Here is a 13,023-nt window from a genome sequence, read left to right as displayed (position 1 = left end):
TTGGCAGTTTCACATTCACTAAATTATGTATGGTCTATCCCAGAACATAATTCACATGTTCAAGGCAAGGAGCAAGAGACAATGTTAGATGCTGCATATTAGTGTGGGAGAGTTTCATAGTTCATATGTTAGAAAGTTCTAGGGAAGTCCTACATAAAATTAGGGCAAAACAGACTTTGCTTGTTGCTAGAGGTTTTTTGTTGTCTATATAAAGTTCTGGCTTTAAAAAAACAAAAAGCAGAAGAGAACCCTACATATAGTTGTTTATACAGGTTAAGAAGATGTAACTAGACTGAGCTGTCCTCAACATAAATTACTCTCAATATTTTGACGCCTTTTTTGGAGATGCAGTGGGAGCATCATTTAAGAATTGATTGCTAGACAGAAAGCACAAAGGCCACACAACTTCAGCCTTAGAATAAGTTGTCAAATACAAAATGTTGTCTTACTTGCTCTGCCATAATATTACCTCAATTGTAGAAAAAGCTGCAAGTGATTCACCATAATCTGTGTTTTTTCTTCTTACTAGCACAGAGCTAACTGCATTTCCCAGGCTTCTTTGCAATTAGGTATGGTGGTCATGTGATTGAATTCTAGGCAATGGAATGTGACTTTTGGGCCTGCACATATCTGGTCCATTTCCACTCCCAAAATGAGTTCTCTTTGCTCTTTCTACTCTTGCTAATCTTTCCAAGATCCTCATTTCACTTCACCAAATATGAAGCAGGCAGAAAAAGAATAACATTACATTTGTAGGTTTTCACAATCCAGCTTAGCTGGTGAGTTATCTATTTAACTATAGCTATCCGGCAGACAATTCTGAACATTTATGCAAGAAGCACAGTGGATTAGGAAAACTAAGTTGCCTACTCCTGTTAGGTATAATGGTATGTAAATATTCTCTTAATAACATTTTTAAATAAACAGAGAAATTTCTCAATTATAGGTACCCAAACCAAGGAAACAAATTATGTTTTATGTGCATACAAAACAATTTAAGGGGCTTCCCTGGTGGCGCAGTGGTTGAGAGTCCACCTGCCAATGCAGGGGACACGGGTTCGTGCCCTGATCCGGGAAGATCCCACATGCCGCGGAGCGGCTGAGACCATGAGCCATGGCCGCTGAACCTGCGCATCCGGAGCCTGTGCTCCGCAATGGGAGAGGCCACAACAGTGAGAGGTCCGCGTACCGCAAAGAGAAAAAAAAAACAGTTTAGGTTTTAAATGTTAGTAATAACTTCAACTGTCATTTTAGTTGCACAAGAAGTCATTAACTTAATAAGAAAATTTCAACAGAAAAACATACCCCTTTTAACACAGCAGTGTCCCAATAAACCTAATTCACTAAAAATTAGCTGCTGTAATTTATAAGATCACTTATCAAGATGAATCACTTCTAGATGTAATTGTCCTCCTTTACTGAAAATTATGGGAAAAACATGAGGAAAACATTTCTTTTAACTGAAGGAAATGTGTTGGAGTGAATTAAATCCTCAGCATAACCACACACACACACAAAAATGAATATATTCATTGCTATATTCAATCATTTTAATGCTTTAATATTTACTATTTTTCTAATTCATTTGAATTGTCTATGTTGTTTTATATTTTTAAATTTTCTTTATTCCACCCACATCTGCATTGATCTACATAATTTGCATATTTTATAATCTATTCTAAATGCTAGTGTACTTCCTTGTATACATTGATTTAAGAATCTTAATTGTTGGATGAGGCAAATGAGTTTCACTTATCTACACATAAATATATAAATTATAAATATATAATACACACCTCGGTATAGATACAAATATGTATGTATGTTATTAAAAGTTAAATTTGGTACATTTGAACAGGTCTATTTACAGACTGAGATCCTAAATTTTTATCTTAACATTTCTTCAATTTAAAGGTGCATATCCAGTCCCTGAATCCACACTATATATGGCATCCTACACACCTACATGAACTAACTCTGACCTGACTCCTAATTTCATCTCTCCTCTCCTGCAACTCTCTGTGCTATAACCATACTGGTCTTCTTTTAATTCCTTGAGTATGTAAAAGTTGCTTTGACAATTGGACTTTTAATACAAATTTATTTCTCTCACTTGGATTTTTTTAATGCACATTTTTACACATCTAATCCTTCTCATCACTTAGATCATTCTATCGAAAATAAAGATTTCTCACATATCAATTTGTATTCCAGGTTCTACTCTTATTTTTGTTCCACAGTGCTTAGCACAATCATAAATTTATTAATTTATGATATGTATTTGTTTATTTTGTTCACTACCTACCACCAGTTCTGTGGAGTTCCAATACAATCAGAGCCCTCTCAGACTATATTTTGATATTGTACATAAGAATTAACACAGCTGGGGACTTCCGGGAAGACGGTGGAAGAGTAAGACACGGAGATCAACTTCCTTCCCACAGATACACCAGAAATACATCTACACGTGGAACAACTCCTACAGAACACCTACTGAACGCTGGCAGAAGACTTCAGACCTCCCAAAAGGCAAGAAACCCCCCACGTACCTGGGTAGGGCAAAAGAAAAAAGAATAAACAGAGACAAAAGAATAGGGACGGGACCTGCACCAGTGGGAGGGAGCTGTGAAGGAGGAAAGGTTTCCACACACTAGGAAGCCCCTTCACAGGCGGAGACGGCAGGTGGTGGAGGGGGAAAGCTTCGGGGCCGTGGAAGAGAGCGCAGCCACAGGGGTGTGGAGGGCAAAGTGGAGAGATTCCCGCACAGAGGATCGGTGCCGACCAGCACTCACCAGCATGAGAGGCTTGTCTGCTCCCCTGCTGGGGTGGGCGGGGCTGGGAGCTGAGGCTTGGACTTCAGTCAGAGCACAGGGAGAGGACTGGGGTTGGTGGCGTGAACACAGCCTGCAGGGGGTTAGTGCGCCACGGCTGGCCGGGAGGGAGTCCGGGAAAAGTCTGGACCTGCAGAAGAGGCAAGAGACTTTTTCTTCCTTCTTTGTTTCCTGGTGCGTGAGGAGAGGGGATTAAGAGCACTGCTTAAAGGAGCTCCAGAGAAAGGCGTGAGCCATGGCTAAAACCTAGAGACGGGCATAAGACGCTAAGGCTGCTGCTGCCGCCACCAAGAAGCCTGTGTGCAAGCACAGGTCACTATCCACACCCCTCTTCCAGGAAGCCTGTGCAGCCCGCCACTGCCAGGGTCCCGGGATCCAGGGACAACTTCCCAGGAGAACGCGCGGCGCTCCTCAGGCTGGTGCAACATCACGCTGGCCTCTGCCACCGCAGGTTCACCCCGCACTCCATGCCTCTCCCTCCCCCATGCCTGAGACCCTTAATCAGCGGCTCCTTTAACCCCGTCCTGTCTGAGCAAAGAACAGACACCCTCCCGCGACCTACACAAAGAGGCGGGGCCCAATCCAAAGCTGAGCTCCTGGGAGCTGTGAGAACAAAGAAGAGAAAGGGAAATCTCTCCCAGCAGCCTCAGAAGCAGCGGATTAAAGCTCCACAATCAACTTGATGTACCCTGCATCTGTGGAATACATGGAGAGACAACGAATAATCCCAAATTAAGGAGGTGGACTTTGAAAGCAAGATTTATGATTTTTTTCCCCTTTTCCTCTTTTTGTGAGTGTGTGTGTGTGTGTGTGTGTGTGTATGCTTCTGTGTGAGATTTTCTCTGTATAGCTTTGCTAACACCATTTGTCCTAGGGTTCTTTCCATCCTTTTTTTTTTTTTTAAATTTCTTCCTTAATAATTACTTTTTATTTTAATAACTTTTTAATTTTACTTTATCTTCATTCTTTCTTTCCTTCCTTCCCTCCTTTAGACAACGATTCATCCCAAATTGAGGAGGTGGACTTTGAGAGCAAGATTTATGATTTCCCCCTTTTCCTCTTTCTGTGAGTGCGTATGTGTATGCTTCTGTGTGAGAATTTGTCTGTATAGCTTTGCTTCCACCATTTGTCATAGGGTTCTATCCGCCCAGTTGTTTTTTCTCTTAATAATTATTTTTTAATAACTTTATTATATTTTATCTTACTTTATTTTACTTTACTTTATCTTCTTTCTTTTTATCCTTCCTTCCTTCTTTCCTTCCTTCCTCCCTCCCTCCCTCTTTTCTTTCTTTCTTTCTTTCATTTTCTTCCTTTCTACTTCTACTAATTCTTTCTTTCTACATTTTCTCCCTTTTCTTCTGAGCCGTGTGGATGAAAGGCTCTTAGTGCTGCAGCCAGGAGTCAGTGCTGTGCCTCTGAGGTGGGAGAGCCAACTTCAGCACACTGGTCCACAAGAGACCTCCCAGCTCCACATAATATGAAATGGTGAAAATCTCCCAGAGATCTCCATCTCAACACCAACACCCAGCTTCACTCAACAACCAGCAAGCTACAGTGCAGGACATCCTACACCAAACAGCTAGCAAGACAGGAACACAACCCCACCCATTAGCAGAGAGGCTGCCCAAAATCATAAGTCCACAAACACCACAGAACACACCACCAGATGTGGACCTGCCCAACTAGAGAAAAGATCCAGCCTCAACCACCAGAACACAGGCACTAGTCCCCTCCACCAAGAACCCTACACAACCCACTGAACCAACCTTAGCCACTGCGGACAGACACCAAAAACAACGGGAGCTACGAACCTAAAGCCTGCAAAAAGGAGACCCCAAACACAGTAAGATGAGCAAAATGAGAAGACAGAAAAACACACAACAGTTGAAGGAGCAAGATAAAAACCCACCAGACCTAACAAATAAAGAGGAAATAAGCAGTCTACCTGAAAAAGAATTCAGAATAATGATAGTAAAGATGATCCAAAATCTTGGAAATAAAATAGACAAAATTCAAGAAACATTTAACAAGGACCTAGAAGAACTAAAGATGAAACAAGCAACGATGAACAACACAATAAATGAAATGAAAAATACTCTAGATGGGATCAATAGCAGAATAACTGAGGCAGAAGAACGGATAAGTGACCTGGAAGATAAAATAGTGGAAATAAATACTGCAGAGCAGAATAAAGAAAAAAGAATGAAAAGAACTGAGGACAATCTCAGAAAATTCTGGGACAACATTAAACGTACCAACATTCGGATTATAGGGGTTCCAGAAGAAGAAGAGAAAAAGAAAGGGACTGAGAAACTATTTGAAGAGATTATAGTTGAAAACTTTGCTAATATGGGAAAGGAAATAGTTAATCAAGTCCAGGAAGCACAGAGAGTCCCATACAGGATAAATCCAAGGAGAAATATGCCAAGACACATATTAATCAAACTGTCAAAAAATAAATATAAAGAAAACATATTAAAAGCAGCAAGGGAAAAACAACAAATAACACACAAGGGAATCCCCATAAGGTTAACAGCTGATCTTTCAGCAGAAACTCTGCAAGCCAGAAGGGACTGGCAGGACATATTTAAAGTGATGAAGGAGAAAAATCTGCAACCAAGATTACTCTACCCAGCAAGGATCTCATTCAGATTTGATGGAGAAATTAAAACCTTTACAGACAAGCAAAAGCTGAGAGAGTTCAGCACCACCAAACCAGCTTTACAACGAATGCTAAAGGAACTTCTCTAGGCAAGAAACACAAGAGAGGGAAAAGACCTACAATAACGAACCCAAAACAATTAAGAAAATGGAATAGGAACATACATATCAATAATTACCTGAAGTGTAAATGGACTAAATTCTCCCACCAAAAGACACAGATTGGATGAATGGATACAAATACAAGACCCGTATGTATGCTGTCTACAAGAGACCCACTTCAGACCTAGAGACACATACAGACTGAAAGTAAGGGGATGGAAAAAGATATTTCATGCAAATGGAAACCAAAAGAAAGCTGGAGTAGCAATTCTCATATCAGAAAAAATAGACTTTAAAATAAAAATTATTAGAAGAGAAAAAGAAAGGCAATACATAATGATCAAGGGATCGATCCAAGAAGAAGATATAGCAATTGTAAATATTTATGCACCCAACACAGGAGCACCTCAATACATAAGGGAAATACTAACAGCCATAAAAGGGGAAATCGACAGTAACACATTCATAGTAGGGGACTTTAACACCCCACTTTCACCAATGGACAGATCATCCAAAATGAAAATAAATAAGGAAACACAAGCTTTAAATGATACATTAAACAAGATGGACTTAATTGACATTTATAGGACATTCCATCCAAAAACAACACAATACACATTTTTCTCTAGTGCTCATGGAACATTCTCCAGGATAGATCATATCTTGGGTCACAAATCAAGCCTTGGTAAATTTAAGAAAATTGAAATTGTATCAAGTATATTTTCCGACCACAATGCTGCGAGACTAGATATCAATTACAGGAAAATATCTGTAAAAAATACAAACACATGGAGGCTAAACAATACACTACTTAATAATGAAGTGATCACTGAAGAAATCAAAGAGGAAATCAAAAAATACCTAGAAACAAATGACAATGGAGACATGACGACCCAAATTATATGGGATGCAGCAAAAGCAGTTCTAAGAGGGAAGTTTATAGCAATAAAATCCTACCTTAAGAAACAGGAAATATCTCGAGTAAATAACCTAACCTTACCCATAAAGCAATTAGAGAAAGAAGAAAAAAAAACTAACTAAAGTTAGCAGAAGGAAAGAAATAATAAAAATTAGATCAGAAATAAATGAAAAAGTAATGAAGGAAATGATAGCAAAGATCAATAAAAGTAAAAGCTGATTCTTTGAGAGGATAAAAAAAATTGATAAACCATTAGCCAGACTCATCAAGAAAAAAAGGAAGAAGACTCAAATCAATAGAATTAGAAATGAAAAAGGAGAAGTAACAACTGACACTGCAGAAATACAAAAGATCATGAGAGATTACTACAAGCAACTCTATGCCAATAAAATGAACAACCTGGAAGAAATGGACAAATTGTTAGAAATGCACAACCTGCCAAGACTGAATCAGGAAGAAATAGAAAATATGAACAGACCAATCACAAGCACTGAAATTGAAACTGTGATTAAAAATCTTCCAACATACAAAAGCCCAGGACCAGATGGCTTCACAGGCGAATTCTATCAAACATTTAGAGAAGAGCTAACACCTATACTTCTCAAACTCTTCCAAAATATAACAGAGGGAGGAACACTCTCAAACTCATTCTACGAGGCCACCATCACCCTGATACCAAAACCAGACAGGGATGTCACAAAGAAGGAAAACTATGGGACAATATCACTGATGAACATAGATGCAAAAATCCTCAACAAAATACTAGAAATCAGAATCCAATGCATGTTAAAAGGATCATACAACATGATCAAGTGGGGTTTATTCCACGAATGCAAGGATTCTTCAATATATGCAAATCAATCAACGTGATACACTATATTAACAAATTGAAGGAGAAAAAACATACGATCATCTCAATAGATGCAGAGAAAGCTTTTGACAAAATTCAACACCGATTTATGATAAAAACCCTGCAGAAAGTAGGCATAGAGGGAACTTTCCACAACATAATGAAGGCCATATATGACAAACCCACAGCCAACATCATTCTCAATGGTGAAAAACTGAAAGCATTTCCACTAAAATCAGGAACCAGACAAGGTTGCCCACTCTCACCACTCTTATTCAACATAGTTTTGGAAGTTTCAGCTATAGCAATCAGAGAAGAAAAGGAAATAAAAGGAATCCAAATCAGAAAAGAAGAAGTAAAGCTGTCACTGTTTGCAGATGACATGATACTATACATAGAGAATCCTAAAGATGCTACCAGAAAACTACTAGAGCTAATCAATGAATTTGGTAAAGTAGCAGGATACAACATTAATTCACAGAAATCTCTAGCATTCCTATACACTAATGATGAAAAATCTGAAAGTGAAATCAAGAAAACACTCCCATTTACCATTGCAACAAAAAGAATAAAATATCTAGGAATAAACCTACCTAAGGAGACAAAAGACCTGTATGCACAAAATTATAAGACACTGATGAAAGAAATTAAAGACAATACAATTAGAGGGAAAGACATACCATGTTCTTGATTGGAAGAATCAACATTGTGAAAATGACTCTACTACCCAAAGCAATCTACAGATTCAATGCAATCCCTATCAAATTACCACTGGCATTTTTTTTAAAAATATTTATTTATTTATTTATGGCTGTGTTGGGTCTTCATTTCTGTGTGAAGGCTTTCTCTAGTTTCAGCGAGCGGGGTCCACTCTTCACCGTGGTGCGCGGGCCTCTCACTATCGCGGCCTCTCCCGTTGTGGAGCACAGGCTCCAGACGCGCAGGCTCAGCAATTGTGGCTCACGGGGCCAGCCGCTCCGCGACATGCGGGATCCTCCCGGACCAGGGCCCGAACCCGCGTCCCCCGCATCGGCAGGCAGACTCTCAACCACTGCGCCACCAGGGAAGCCCACCACTGGCATTTTTCACAGAACTAGAACAAAAAGTTTCACAATTTGTATGGAAACAGAAAATACCCCGAATAGCTAAAGCAATCTTGAGAATGAAAAACGGAGCTGGAGGAATCAGGCTCCCTGACTTCAGACTATACTACAAAGCTACAGTAATCAAGACAGTATGGTACTGGCACAAAAACAGAAAGATAGATCAATGGAACAGGATAGAAAGCCCAGAGATAAACCCACACACATATGGTCACCTTATCTTTGATAAAGGAAGCAGGAATGTACAGTGGAGAAAGGACAGCCTCTTCAATAAGTGGTGCTGGGAAAACTGGACAGCTACATGTAAAAGTATGAGATTAGAACACTCCCTAACACCATACACAAAAATAAGCTCAAAATGGATTAAAGACCTAAATGTAAGGCCAGAAACTATCAAACTCTTAGAGGAAAACATAGGCAAGACACTCTGTGACATAAATCACAGCAAGATCCTTTTTGACCCACCTCCTAGAGAAATGGAAATAAAAACAAATATAAATAAATGGGACCTAATGAACCTTAAAAGCTTTTGCACAGCAAAGGAAACCATATACAAGACCAAAAGACAACCCTCAGAATGGGAGAAAATATTTGCAAATGAAGCAACTGACAAAGGATTAATCTCCAAAATTTATAAGCAGCACATGCAGCTTAAAAACAAAATAACAAACAACCCAATCCAAAAATGAGCAGAAGATCTAAATAGACATTTCTCCAAAGAAGATATACAGACTGCCAACAAACACATGAAAGAATGCTCAACATCATTAATCATTAGAGAAATGCAAATCAAAACTACAATGAGATATCATCTCACACCAGTCAGAATGGCCATCCTCAAAAAATCTAAAAACAATAAATGCTGGAGAGGGTGTGGAGAAAAGGGAACCCTCTTGCACTGTTGGTGGGAATGTAAATTGATATAGCAACTGTGGAGATCAGTACGGATGTTCCTTAAAAAACTACAAATAGAACTACCATATGACCCAGCAATCCCACTCCTGAGCATATACCCTGAGGAAACCATAATTCAAAAAGAGTCATGTACCAAAATGTTCATTGCAGCTCTATTTACAATATCCCGGAGATGGAAACAACCTAAGTGTCCATCATCGGATGAATGGATAAAGAAGATGTGGCACATATATACAATGGAATATTACTCAGCCATATAAGGAAATGAAGTTGAGCTATTTGTAATGAGGTGGATAGACCTTGAGTCTGTCATACAGAGTGAAGTAAGTCAGAAAGAGAGAGACAAATGTCGTATGCTAACACTTATATATGGAATTTAAGAAAAAAAATATGTCATGGAGAACCTAGGGGTACAACACGAATAAAGACACAGACCTACTAAATAATGGACTTGAGGATATGGGGAGGGGGAAGGGTAAGCTGTGGCAAAGCGAGAGAGAGGCATGGACATATATACACTACCAAGTGTAAGGTAGATAGCTAGTAGGAAGCAGCCACCTAGCACTGGGAGATCAGCTTGGTTCTTTGTGACCGCCTGGAGTGGTGGGATAGGGATGGTGGGAGGGAGGGCGATGCAAGAGGGAAGAAAAAGAAAAGTTAACACAGCCCTGGAACATGGCAATTAATGCACAATGTTGATTTGCTATTAAACAAATGCCAGAAGCATATGTATTTATATATACATTAAAAATTCTGGATTGACACACAAAAATTCATGAAAAATTAACTGTGACACTGAGTGGAGGACCTCAGTGGACAAAACATCAGGGCTTTGGGGGAAAACATTTTTAATATATTTTCATGTTTTTGAAACATGATAATGTATTTAGAAATTAAGAAATGAAATGAGCTTTTAAAAAATTATGTATTTGTGTGAGAGAGAGAGGAAAGGGAGAGGGATAACAAGGGAATAAGAAGAAACAAGAAAACAAGGAAAATAATAGAGTGGTGAGAAGATATCTGATGATCCTTTAGGGGACACAGAATAGTGTGTTCGGAGCCCAGGTTCTGAAGTCAGAACCAATAATTACCATTGAAAAATTACTGGCTGGGAGACATTAAGTATGTGACACATTCTTTTTTTACTTTAGTATCTTCACTGGTGAAATAGAGATAATATTTCCTTATAGTAGGCTCAAACCTATAGTAAACAGCATAAATGTTCTCATTTATTCTTTAAAAATCTTCATTTTACAAAAGGATTCCTGAAATATGAAATAAGTTATCATTGAATACAGTTGACCCTCCATATCCATGAGTTCTTCATCCATGAATTCAACCACCATGGGTCAAAAATATTTGGAAAAAAAACCCCAAAAAGTTCCAAGAAAACAAAACTTGAGTTTACCATGCACTGGCAACTATTTACATAGTATTTACACTGTGTTAGGTATTATAAGTAATCTAGAGATGACTTAAAGTATATGGGATCATGCTCATAGGTTATATGCAAATACTATACAATTTTAAGGAACTTGAACATCCTCGGATTTTGGTATCCCTTGGTAGGTCCTGGAACCAAACCTTCTTAGATACTGAGGGTCAGCTATATTGTCATTATGTCCCATTAAGTGTTTGTTGAATCAATTGGGAATTTGTGAAGTTGAGGTGCATCTTAAGGTGACCCAGAATAAATCATTTTTATTTGACTATTAATCTTCTACCATGACTAAATCCTTACTTGTTAGTTTAAATGTAGCTCTAAAATAATGGTTTATAAGCATTTGACATATAAACACTCTTATGCTAAGCAAAAAAACAGGATACCCTACTGTATATTGAACATGATCTCACGTATAGAAAAAGTTAAATAGGAAATATGTTAGTGATTGACTCATAGTGATGGAAATTTAAGAGGTTTTTATAATTTTCTGTAGACCTTTTACTCTTTTAAATTCATTACTTTGGAAATATTTTATGGTCAGCTAAACAATGAAAAAGCTATATAAAATGAAAAATATTTTTTAAGCATTTTATATTGTCAATGTTACAATTAATTTTATATAATTTAATCACACTCTTGTGGATTAATTTCCACAATTAACTTTGTCATAAAACACATATTTATTAAATATTATACAGTAATGCTTGAAATAAAATTTTAGGTGATCATGTAAATGAAAAACCATCTTAGAAATACATAGCAACAAGTCCTCCTGCAATTCCCATACCAACCCTTGCTCACTGTGTGACTTTAAGGAAATCACATATTTGTATCATTGAAGATCATCATTTATCTGGCATGATCTGAGTGAGTACTCTTTGACATGTGACATATTAGATCCCTGGGCCCACATAACCTTTTAAAATTTTTGTTTTCAACTATTTGCTACAAATAATAATAATAATAACTAAACACAGTGAAATCTTTAGAGGGGAAACTCAGTCTTCATTTTTGGACACTGTAAATGAGAGATACCTATTAGCCATCCAAAAGACAAAGTTGAGTGAGAAGCTGGATATGGGAAGATAAAGCTCAGTGGACAGGCTGGTGGTAAAAAAGCAAATTTGGAAGTATCCAGCATGTCAAGGGAATTAACAGCCTAGAAGTAGAGAAAACGTCTTCCGGAGAGGTTGTAAATAGAGATGAAAAGGTGACCCAGGATGAAGTCTTCAGGTACTCAAACATCGAGAAGTTGTTTAATACATGAAAAAGATCTTACATAGAAGAAAGAGGGGTGGCTAGTGAAGTAGAAATAGTTATGAGAATTATCGTGAGAAGATAACATTCAACATTCAAAATGTTGAATTTGATATACTTTGTAAATATAACGTGATATACATAAAAATATTCTTGACTTCAATAAATAAGAAGTAATCTGGAGGTGATAGTGAAGCTTATGGATAATGGATCAGATGAACTAAATCTAACAAGGTGATATCTGTCAATGATAAAGAAAATCATAAGAACACCAATCACTATAAAAGAATAGTTACAAGATGGAAAAACTGTACTTTAGCAGGCATTCTGACATATACTGTGAAGTAACTAAAATCCAAAAATAAGTAAGTTGTGCAAGATGTCAGAAAACTAGTTAGTGGTCAGGACAATTGAGGATAATTGCAGCCAGGACCATGGTATCTGACCAATCTCATTGTGAATCTCAACACAAGTAACATTACCTCTCTGGGTCTCCATTTACTGAAATATGATATGGGGATAATTATAGTACCTACCTCATAGTGTTCTCTGTATGAATAATTAAAGTAATATCATAGAGTACTTATTATGATCCCCAACTCAGTACTCAATATGTAGTAATTAACATCACTGTCACCACTACAGTCAATCAGGATTCAAATCAGGTATCCCTGACCCTAAATGATCTCTACTTTCTCCTTTAGAATAGTAAGAACTTTGGTAGACCTGTTATAGAAGGAGTTCATGTATTAGTTGGATTCCAAGACCTTAGAGAACATTTTCAACCCTGAAATGTCTGTGAAAATGTGATCAAATGATGAATCATTTTAAAGTCGAATTCCACCTTTCCTAATAACTATAAAATCTTCAAAATATTATGAATATTTCTGTGAAAGACAGAAATATTTAATTTGTGCCTACCTCATGTATGTCATTATATA

The sequence above is a fragment of the Lagenorhynchus albirostris genome, chromosome 9, assembly GCF_949774975.1.
Source record: "Lagenorhynchus albirostris chromosome 9, mLagAlb1.1, whole genome shotgun sequence".
Taxonomy (NCBI): domain Eukaryota; kingdom Metazoa; phylum Chordata; class Mammalia; order Artiodactyla; family Delphinidae; genus Lagenorhynchus; species Lagenorhynchus albirostris.
Note: the sequence above shows the minus strand (reverse complement) of the source record.